Raw genomic sequence first — 10,859 nt, 5'->3', positions numbered from 1 at the left:
TTGGGGTGTCTGATCAATTTTCAAGAAGATAGTTGATGCAAAGATGGGAATCAAGGATAAGCTTATGGATCTGGCTTTTAGGACTCATTCTCAGTTTGATGAACGTATAAAGCTTTGAACTTGATCATTCATCTCTTAGATCTACCATGTTTGGGTTTTGGTTCCTTTTTGGTCCCAAGGATGAAGCTTTATGGTTTAAACTCGATTCTTAGACATAGGGTTGCCACCCTTGATTCTATTTGAGTCCCTAAGACAGATTGTTGCCATCTTGAAGGTCTTATTGGGTTCATGCATGAGTTAGGGTTACTTTTATGGAAGTATAATGCCATTTTAGGAGTTTGGGTTAATTTGGGGCATGCAAAGTCACCAAGTCAGTGACTTTAGGGGTTTAGACGTTAGGTATAGCTTAGATCTGTGATTTGGACTTGTTGGATCAATTATTAAGCACTTAATGGATTTGGGTGCATGAGTTATTTGTATGCTGGGCGTACTATGTAGTACGCTGCGCGTAGAGTCCATTTGCTCAGTACGCTAAGCATACAGAAGACGTACATTTGGCGAATGCTCTCAGGAGGACTAGGGCCTTAGTGGACTTTAGACCTTTGGGCCCTAATGGTTTTGGGGCTGGATTTGTAGTTTGTTGGGCCTGAATGTATCTTGGGACAATATTAGAATAATTAGGCCTATTGGGCATTGTGGCCCAATATAGAAATGGACTTCACATTTGTAGGCCTTAGTTTGGGCCAATTCTTGGAATAGGTTGTTGTGGGCCTTCGTGGGCCAATTGGGTCTAGATTATAGACTAATGAGAATATTGGGCTTTATTATAAGCTCCATTAGAAAGGTCCGGGCCCAATTTGGAAAATTGGGCCATTGATGGTTTTATGGACGTTATAATGTTGGGCTTTTGTTTTGGGTTTGGGCCTTAGTTTTGGATCAAATTGGGCCAGGGGTAAAAGAGTCAGTTTGCCCCATTCATGGATTAAGGATTATGGTATGGGTCCTAATTGCTAATTAGGTATATTGATTGGTAGTGACAACTCGGGAAGCTGGCGGGGCAGCAGCTAAGGAATTCATGAGGCAAGCTTCTGCAGTGCAAGGCGAGTCTTCTCACCATACCAAAGGGTCTAAGGCACCAAGGCTGGCCCATTTTGATGTTAGGTGTTACACTAGCTGTAGTAGAGATATATGGTATGATAGTTAGCTTTATTCTAAGTTGTATGCTAGTAAGTATATGATCTGTGTTATGCTAGTTGTCTTTATGATACTTGCATGGAAGACCCTGGGGGTGCCCATGGCATTGGATGTAAGACCATGTGGGGTAGCCCATTACATTCCTAGGTAAAGACCATGTGGGGTAGCCCATGGCATCCTAACATGTTTATGTATGCATGGCTTATGTGACATATGTAGCTTTTATCGTGAATATGGTATGTGTTATGTGGATTGTGTGTGGGGTATGCTCTGGGGGTCTCACTAAGCTTTGTGCTTACGGTTTACAGTTTTGGTTTTACGTATCATCAATTTGGAAATGAAGAGCTCGGATTGGTCGTAGTGCACATACCTATGATTTCCGCAATGAATGATTTTGGGATGAACTCTAATAAATGTTGTACTTAATGATAATTTGAAATGTTTGAAATAAATGGTATCAATGTTGTAGCTATATTAAAAATGAAATTTTTACCCTTGATTTTCATATATAGAATTTCCTTATGTTGAACCATTCCAACATAGAATTCATATATATATATATATATATATATATATATATATATATATATATATATATATATATATATATATATATACTATCTTATAAAAGAAATCTTACTATTTCTATAAATAGACTGAATATAATAATATTATTTTTTAAGACGTCCAAACTTTTAAGCTAATAATACAAGTAACCATCAATAAAATAATATTATATTTAAAATAGTCCAAACTTTATAACTCAAAGGTACAAATATTTGATGCATAGAAGAATTGATCCGTCCCTTAATTTGATTGATTAAAACAGTCCAAACTTTATACTCTACGTTGAATACTGAGATTTCGGCAAATATGGCTTCTTCCGGATCCTTTTTCGAACTTCTCCAGCATCACTCTCTCTCTCTCTCTCTCTCTCAGCCTTCATCCATCTCTCTCCTCCCTCTAATAAAAACCCTAAACGCGACAATCTACCTCTATTTACCACTTTACCACCAATGAGTGTTTTTCCTGTATATAGTTTCGATTTTAGTTTCTTATAATCATTTCGTTTACTGTTTCAATTGGATGCAGATTAGATCTATGGTGGGTTGAAGAAGAAATGTTGAATCCAACATATATACATCCTTTGCTTCTTCGTAATCGAATCCAACGATTCGCTTTCTCTCTATCTCTCAATTAAAACCCTCTTTACACATGGATATCTATCCTTTCCCTCATTTGAAATCATTAGTTTTTCTATGTAAACACACGCTCTCTCTTTACCATATTTAAAAGCTCAGAACTCTAAATGCATCTCCCACCTGGTATTCCTCACAATCGAGGCTTCTTTCTCCTCCTGTGTTTTGGGGTATCAGATTTTGGGGGAAATCTGATGAGGTTTGTTTATATATTTGATGCTTCTCTCAATCTCCAGGTATTCATCCATAATCTTTTATTTTTCTTTTGGTTATGGATATCGACTATCGACTGTTTCTCCCCCACTGCAGTTTTGTCGCCCATAAATTCAAAGCGATAAATACATGTGCAAATTGAATCCATTATTTTGTTCCAGAAGGAAATAAGCATGCATTTATACTAAAATAGCCTAATTTTCTTTTATGTAATGTCAGGTAATTTATTCTAAAAGAAACGAAGGAGAAACAAGTCAAATGATCATCTTGATCCAGGTACCTTTCTATGTTATTGAAAGGTACTACACAAGATTTTTTAAATTTTAATGATGGAATGATGAATTTTCGTGTATATTGATCCATGTACCCCACATCTCCACCCTGTTATTGCTCGCCACCACATCGCTTCCATAGTCTGCTACTACGTATGTTTTCCATGTTTCTTAATTACAATTTTTACTTCCTCGATTATACACCACAATAACTATGTTTTCCTTTGTACATGCATGCGACATTTGTTCTATCCATAAAAACCATCTCCTCTATCGACTTCATCAAAATCAAACAAGTATGTGTATTTTCCTTTACATTATCTCTTATTCAAGTATTATATGATGAAATAGTCTATTGATTATAATGTTAGTTTATTAATCACATCTCATTGACTAATAAATATAAGCTTAACTTGTTGAAACCAAGAAGATGGCACTAATCTAGCAAACGTTGGTTTGTGGCAGGAACTAATTCATTTGGTTGTGAAAGATGATTCCATGGAATATATCAGAGAATTATAGGAAATGGTACAAATCGACCCGAGTGGGCTGCATCTAACGAAAAAGATTGCTAAAATGCCCCTAGGTGAGTACATTACTACCTTCTGTTCTTTCTCCACTCTCTGTCTCTTGGTATGTTTATGACAACATTTTCTCCTTTGCTTTTTATGTCAATTATATATTTTTCTCCTTAAATTTTATGAGAGACATCTCTCCTGTTCATGAAGACAAGCGATCATTATATGTGTGTTTGTGGATCATAATCAACCCCATTCTTAAAAGGACTAAATTGAACTCACATGCATTTAGCTATAATGGATCATAAAACTCATTCTTAATAGCTTTTCTATCCTTTAGATTGCAACTCCAGTCGTACTAATTTTTACATGATTTATATTGGGTGAGATGTTTGGGATAGTTTTTGCAATGTATCTACTCTGATAACTAACTTGCCAGCTTTATCAATAGTACAATGCTTATTTTGGTAATGAAATGCAACTACATACTTACATGTAACTAATTTTTATATATTTTTTAGCATTGTTGTTTCCTGCATTTTACCTATTTATATATTTTTAGCATTGATATTTCCTGGATAATTGGTAATTGTTGGAACATTTTCTTAGTATGAATGAAATGCAGAAATTGGAATGTAGAGATGGCTTCATTAAGGTAATCTGCAAATTTATACATTTTTTGAGTTTTAGTTTTCTAATATTGTTTCATGTGGTTCTTCTTTACATTGAATTTTGATATTTTTGTTAGCGGTTCTAAGCATTTACCTTTAACAACATTTTTTGAGTTTTAGTTTTCTAATATTGTTTCATTATTAACACTTTAAATTTTGTGAAGTGTTACTAGTTGAATGTATATGTGAAAAGGAACACACGTTGAAGAAAAGTATTGCTTGTAAACTTGAAAACATTTACCTTTAACAACATTTGCATGTTATTCAAGAAATAACAATTACTAATCATTAATAGAGTGTATTTTATGAGTTTTGTCACTTTTAGTATTTATTCCTCAAAGATAATTGGTATTTGTCCTTTTCAATTTGTAATATCTTCATGGGTTATCAAACAATAATTTTTTTTACCAAAGTAAGCAATGTACTTTTTTTTAATCAACAATAGAAATTAACTCGCCTATTTTACCATTTTAGATGTCTATAATAACTTTTTTAACTTTTATCCATTCTAAATAATTTACCAATATTTTAGAAATTAAATTATTAAATTAACAATTATTTTATATCAAAAAAGCAGTCCACATGTTTCTAACACATGAAACATGTGCTTGGTTGATCATTGACAATAGTTATGATAATTCCTTCATATTTTTTTATGAGGGCCTCATCCAATCTTTTCAAGTCAAGATCTTACTGCGACTAAAATTGAAGAGTGTTTGCGGATCCAAGAAATTTGAATATAGAGTTGAATTTCTGAGTGAATTTGCAATTGGGTGGATCAGTATTTGTGTTTGAAAGACAAAAGATTCAGAAAATGGAGGGTGCAAATCAGTGACACCATTTTATGTTTAGTTAAAAGTAAAAACTTATTTATTTTTTAGTCCATCTTATACATTAATTGGAAGAAATTCTTAAATGATAAAATAAGGGGTAAAGTTGTAAATTGACTATTAAGAGACGGAGTTGTTAAAATTCAGACCTTTTGAGATAGCCAACAACAATGACAATCTATATACATTATTTCAACCTTTTCTTTTCCCTTCTACGTGAATTCAAGAGAACCCATTACCATTATCTCATATACATTATTTATAATATTTTAAATTTATGAAGGATTTTTTCAACTATATGTATCTTTTTATATAATTTTTGGTTATAGTATAAATAATAAATTAATATAATTGATGAATGATATGAAGATGATATATAGCATTTGTTTATATTCAATTAAATATATTTATCTATTTCAAAGATATCTTAATGGCTTTTTATGCGTAATTTGGATAAATGAAGTTTAGTTAAATAGAAAATGAAGTTAAATTCTTTAGATTACTCGACAAAGATGGAGTTTGCTAAAATTATGAACAAACAAAAACTGAATACAAATAGTATAAAAATAAAGAAAAAATCTAAACGTCGCGTTAGGTGCAAAGGTGGATTTCAAACACTATGCTGACTCCGCATTGCAATCCCCCTCTATTTTTTTTACTATAGATCATATGCCTTAACTATTGTTGGCTATTTGTGAAACCTTTCAAGAACATGTGTATGTAAAATAACTTATCAAATTTATTTGTTTTTCTTTTATCTCATGTGAGTGTACGATATATTTTTATTAATTTATTGAAAAGTTGATTTTTTGGACTGGTAATTTTAAAGTATGCCCATAACATCCACTTAAAAGATCATTTTACCATTGGTCCATAAATGATTTCTCATAACCAATATAAAGTTAATGGATCTTTATAATGGATGGAAATGTGTTGTGTGCAGAAAAAAAAATTAAGAAAAAAAGGCTTTGGAGCTAAACCTAAGTCATACTCAAAGTAACAAGTATGACTTATAATGTTTTTTATACGGATCCTTTAATTTAAATGAAAATTTTCCCCCGTCTTATTCATCTAACCTCTAATATAATCCTTATTGTTAAAAAACTATAATAAAGAATGCTAGAGATGATATATTTTCTCTTGAATCATCATCTTGCCCCCTCTTATTCATCTCATTTCATATATTTGTATGTCTTTTCAATCAGGTAAATTATGTCTTAAAATCCAAATCTATTTTAAAATTAGTTTTAATCAGATAACTATATCTTAAAATTCAACTCTATCTTGCGAGTTTATTTATAAATATTTGACTATGTGAGGTAAATTAGTTTAATTCATTGTTCCCAATTAGTAACGCCCAACACAAACAAAACCTACAACTTCTCTTATTCTATCAAAGCTACCATTGGTATTTCATGCATGTATCAATTATAGTGGACTAACGAATATCATAATCCATTAACACTTTACATACTAAAATCTGAGTCACCATATGCTAAAGGAAATTAATAGTTAAAGTGAAACTAACTATTATATGCCTAATTCCCAAAAAAAAAGTTATTCTCTACCCGCCGCTTTGCGCAGGTTCATGACTAATATATATATATATATATATATATATATATATATATATATATATATATATATATATATATATATATATATATATATATATATATATATATATATATATATATACTCGACTAAATTTGATTAAAATCTCAATCTAAGCTTTTAGAATTGAAATGAAGTATGAATTTCTCTCCCTTAATTATAGCAAAACAACTTTAGAAACCTTACAACTTGGCGAATTGAAGCCTTTATTTTCTATAATTAACATTGCTAACTTGCAAACCTTATCATAATTGATTATGCTCCCACTAGCATAATAATTACTTTACTAGCATAATACTTATGCTCCCACTAGTTGTAACATGTACCCAGAAATCAGCTGGACTTCTCGAAATCAATACTTTATTGACTTTTTACCAAAGTTCAGATTTCTAATACGAGATTCTTTGATAACACTTTACCAAAATAATACACCTTTCCATAGATAGCTCACATGTGTGTCTAAACAATAATGAAGAGGTATGTCGTAATCATAATGTTTAGACCTTTTACCCCTTCTCACATTTCGAATTATGAAGAGGGATGTCGTAAGAATAATCAAATTTGAGAATGCAAATCCCACAATTGCTATCTCTTTAAAATCTACTTAGTGAAAGCGTTTCCTCACAATCATTTTCATGAATTGGAGAGCAACATTATGACACTTAGATTTTATGGTGTGTATGTTCCTATCCATGGGAATTTTTCAAACCGTAATCATAAGACAAGGTTAGTGACAAATCCAAACTCATATGGACTGAACTTGTTCAATCTCAATTTCTTGCCACCTAGTAGCACAAGGGCCTACCATGTCTTCCAAGTTGTTATGCAAACATTTGATAACTCATAGAACTCACATGCATAGTCAACTTTTAATTGGAATGAGCACAAAAATAAGAATATGTCAACACGGTAGGTTACGAACCTCAAGTCGTGTGCTAGTGATAAACAACAGGTTTTATTCTTGATTATTTCTTGAGACTCTTTTCAAGATCATTAAGACTCCCACTCACTCCTTGACATATGAGATTCTCTTGTCAAGAATCATTCCTTGACAAAAAAATATTCAAGAGTTAGTGCAGATTCTTATCAAGAAAAACACTTCACACTATTGGTCTTAGTTGGTCTTTGTTTTATGCAAAACATCAAAACTTACCAATTTCATATGTACAAGAGTAGAAAGCATTTTACTCTACATTTGACAAGTGTTATAAACCTTTCTTAAGATTATGTCACTCTATTTACAATCTTGGATTATGACTCTAAGACTTGTTTTGGAACGAAGTATGATACATCTTCTTGATTTAACCATTTCAACCATTCACGATTCCTCTTCTTACCCAAACAAATGCATCAAGATATCCTTAGGGGATCAATTGTGATATGGCTTTCCATAATCTTTAAGATGATCATAAAACATGATACTTAAGTACTCTCCCATCTTTTCAAATTGGAGAAACTTTTATCTTTCTGCCTAATTTGATTCTTCTTATTCGTTCTGCCATACATTGAAACTTTTCCAATGTTTCAGAATTACACTTAAACTTGTAGGCAAAACCGTATTTACTAAACTTTAGTATATCATGACGAATAGTTTTATTGATATTTGTGGTGGACTTGAGCAATGCACAACCAAGCGTACCCGATCCCCTAGTCCATCACTGGACTCACATATACATGTGAACAAGGAATTAGTCTTAATTTCCCAAAGATGAAAATTCTCATTCATCACACAAGTTGCATGACTCCAAGTTTCTATCCAACTGAAACTTGGGTGATGAGAATATTTCCTTATTCGACAAATTCTTGACACTACCACAAACGGAAGAATCAAATCGATTCTCCAATATTGCTATCAATGGCATCATATAAACAACAATTTTCACAAATCCCATTGTAAGGATACTTAATATAAATAAAATCAAAATATTTCTTTTTATTTTAAAATTGCGGAAAAACTTATCCTTACAATGCAAATTCATATGAAAATTATGTTGTTATCCATTCCTATGCAATCTATCATAACTCTTAGCAGCAACTCAAAATTCTGATCTTTAGATCAAGCGATCGAAATCCATCTCTTCACGATCAGAATTAGCTTATTCTTCCTTTAAGCTTCCTTTCTTGTCTTCGATTCTACAAAACATCAAAATGCGACCTAGTCACATCATGTAATAAGAATCTCTAAATAGGAACTTAATAGAGTTAGATAGTCGACTTTACCTGAAGCATAGTCAAATTTTTTTGACTTTTACCATCCTAGTCAACTTTCAGGTAAATAGGGCAGCTTCGTAACCAATGCCCCTTCTTTTGGCAATAGAAACATATGGACTCGTTAGTAATGGTACACGGGACTATCTCAGACTTAGCCTTTCTCTTTACCATTTGGTCAATCGGATTAACTATGGTCGATCCCTTTCCATTGGGAAGAGAAGATTTTTCTAGTCCTCCAATGTTTCCATTGTTAATGTCCATGTGAGTTTAGGAAGTAAATCTTCAAATCAAATTTGCTTTACCTATGCTCCAAATCATTGTTGATTCAGCAGCAACAAGCAAATAGGTAAGATTATTAAGGGTCATGTCGTGGTCTGTCACATAGTAGGCCTTAATGAACTCACTATACGAATCGGAAAGCGATTAAAGAACGCAGTCAACAGTCAACTTCCTTGATAATTCGACACCCAACTCTCCCAGTCTGTCAATATGTGACTTCATCTCCAAGACGCCGGTACACACAGACTATCCATCTTTGTGTTTCCTTGCCAAAAGGGCTTGAGTCACCTTGAACTTTTCCAAGTCTTTGAACTTGTGGGTTAGGGAGAATAATTGGAGGAGATAGAGGAAGCGAAGAATGATTTCAAGTCCCATTAATGCACGATAAAGGTGTAGAGTCAAAATATCTTGTAATATTTCGAAGTTTGTGTATTTTTCAATTTCTTATGTTTTCTATGTATTTACTAAGGCATTTTTTTAACGAAGCGTAATGTCTAGCCTTAGTATTTTTTGTACTTTTAGCCTCTTATAAATAGGGGCTAAACATAGAGTTGATAGTAGAGTTTTCCCATTTTTACTATCAGTTTTGTACTCGAGTTCTCTAAAAGTAATATGAGGTAAACCAGATCTTATTTACTTCGTGTGTTCATATTACATCATTTTACTCTAAATTGATTCTTATACTCGATTAAGAACTTCTACAATTGGTATCAGAGCAGGAATCAATACTGCGAAGATCTGATTTTCAATTGAATCTCTAGTTTTTGAGTCACAAGATTGTCTTAAAAGTTTCCGCACTGTTTGATTCTAAAAATCATCTTGATCTACAGTTTTGATTTGATTATGCATTTGAATTGTGTAATCGAGTAATCGATTTTGAGTTTCTGATCAATTCATTCATTCAATTTCAAATTTCTTCAAGTTTTTTATGAAAATCTCATTCATACGTTAATGGCGAATTTCAACATGAACACGAGGACTTCATTTTCTCATCTGTTAGGATCTTCTACGAAGATTCCTATGTTGATTCCTGAGTACTATGATCAGTGGGCTGATCGAATGGAGGATTACTTGAACGGATTAGACGAAGAACTCCGGAGATGCATTACAGGAATCGCTCAACCTCCATCGAATGTTCAAACTACTGGATCATCTGGATCAACACCTATAGTTACTGATCAATCCACCAGGCTGAAGAACAACGAAAAGTGTTGTTTGAGAGAATTGCTAGGTGCATTGCCACCTGTTGTTTACAATTATGTCCGCGGTTGTAAAACTACAAAGGATATTTGGAACGCTCTTAAGGAAATGTATCACGGAAGCGAGAAAACGAAGATAAATTATGTTAAGCAGTGTCTTGTGGAGCTGAAAGAGTTCAGAAAAAATGAGAATGAAAAGATTGAACTTTACTATGATCATCTTAATGAACTGGTGTATAGATGCAATCGTTATGGAATCACAAGGTCATCAATGGAGTTCAATCTCAGTTTTGTGATGGGTCTTCATAAGGAATGGAGAAGTGTCAGGATGATGGTGATGAATCAACAAAGCTTCGATACTTCATCTCTGAATGATTTGTAAAATCAGTTGAAAACTCACGAAAGTGAAGTGAATGAGATGGCTGAAGAGTCGAAACATAGTTTGGGAGGACCTTTAGCTCTTGTTTCGAAAGTGTCTAAGAAAGAGGCATGTGAAAAAGATAATTCTGAGGAAGAAGGTTTTCTAATGAATTCCGATGATGAAGCGATTTCTTTTTACTCGAACAACCGAGTTAAAAAGTTTTTCAAGAAACCTTTCAATCCCAAGGTGAAGCATAGTGATATGAAAGGAAGTTTCATTAATAAGTCAGTGGGTGAAG

The sequence above is a fragment of the Lactuca sativa genome, chromosome 8 (assembly GCF_002870075.4).
Source record: "Lactuca sativa cultivar Salinas chromosome 8, Lsat_Salinas_v11, whole genome shotgun sequence".
Classification (NCBI taxonomy): Eukaryota; Viridiplantae; Streptophyta; class Magnoliopsida; order Asterales; family Asteraceae; genus Lactuca; species Lactuca sativa.
This window is presented reverse-complemented; position numbering follows the sequence as displayed.